At 45.4% G+C, this 973-nt stretch overlaps 1 pseudogene; it reads left to right on the top strand.

Annotated features, from left to right (window-relative positions):
• The first annotated feature begins 3 nt into the window (after nt 1-3).
• Nucleotides 4-968, top strand: LOC104857788 (annotated as a pseudogene).
• Nucleotides 969-973: the final 5 nt, after the last annotated feature.

The following is a 973-nucleotide window of genomic DNA, read 5'->3' as shown; positions in this document are numbered from 1 at the left end:
GGTATTGTGGGACTGAATAACCTAAAGGCCAACAACTATGCCAGTGCTGTCCGTCAGGCTCTGTAAAGTTCCTCCTCTCTGGAACTACTTCCTGGAATAAGATAATTATAAGAACATCAGGCACTATGGGGATATCATGTTCTGGCTTGTGCAGAGCTTTGGGGAGCTGATGAGAAAGCTGTGGAACCCCCAGAATTTTAAGGCACATGTCTCTCCCCATGAGATGCTTCAGGCTGTTGTTCTTTGCAGCAAAAAGATTTTTCATCAAACAAGGGGATGGAGTTGACTTCCTGTCCTGGTTTCTGAATGCCCTACACTCTGCTCTAGGGGGCACAAAGAAGAAAAAGAAGACATTGAGACGGATGTTTTCCAGGTGTCTATGAGGATCTTCACTCAAAAGGTTGCCCATCCTGATCTGCCAGCAGAAGAAAAAGAGTAGTTGCTCCATAATGATGAGTACCAGGAGATGATGGTGGAGTCCACATTTATGTACCTGATGCTGGACCTTCTGACTGCCCAGCTCTACAAGGATGAGAAGAAGCAGCTCATTATCCCCCAGGTGCCACTCTTCAACATACTGGCCAAGTTCACAGCATCACTGAGGAGTTGAAGCACTTCCAGCTCTCCACGCTGCCTCCTTATCTAATCATTTGTATCAAGAGATTCACTAAGAGCAACTTCTTTGTGGAGAAGAATCCAATGATTGTCAACTTCCCTATTACAAATGTGGGTCTGAGTACTTTTCTGAAGAAGTACAAGCAGTCCACAAGAATACCACCTATGACCTCATTGCCAACATTGAACACAACTTCTCAGAGGACTCCTACCAGATCCATGTGCTCCATCATGGGACTGGCAAATGGTACAAATTACAAGACCTCCAGGCAACAGACATTGTGACTCAGATGATCACACTGTCAGGAGCTTGCATTCGGGTTTGGAAAAGGAGGAATAATGATGACGTCAACCAGCA

The sequence above is a fragment of the Fukomys damarensis genome, unplaced genomic scaffold (genome assembly GCF_012274545.1).
Source record: "Fukomys damarensis isolate Sample0158 unplaced genomic scaffold, DMR_v1.0_HiC HiC_scaffold_30049, whole genome shotgun sequence".
In the NCBI taxonomy this organism is placed as follows: domain Eukaryota; kingdom Metazoa; phylum Chordata; class Mammalia; order Rodentia; family Bathyergidae; genus Fukomys; species Fukomys damarensis.
Note: the sequence above shows the minus strand (reverse complement) of the source record. Positions and strands in the feature narration are given on the sequence as shown.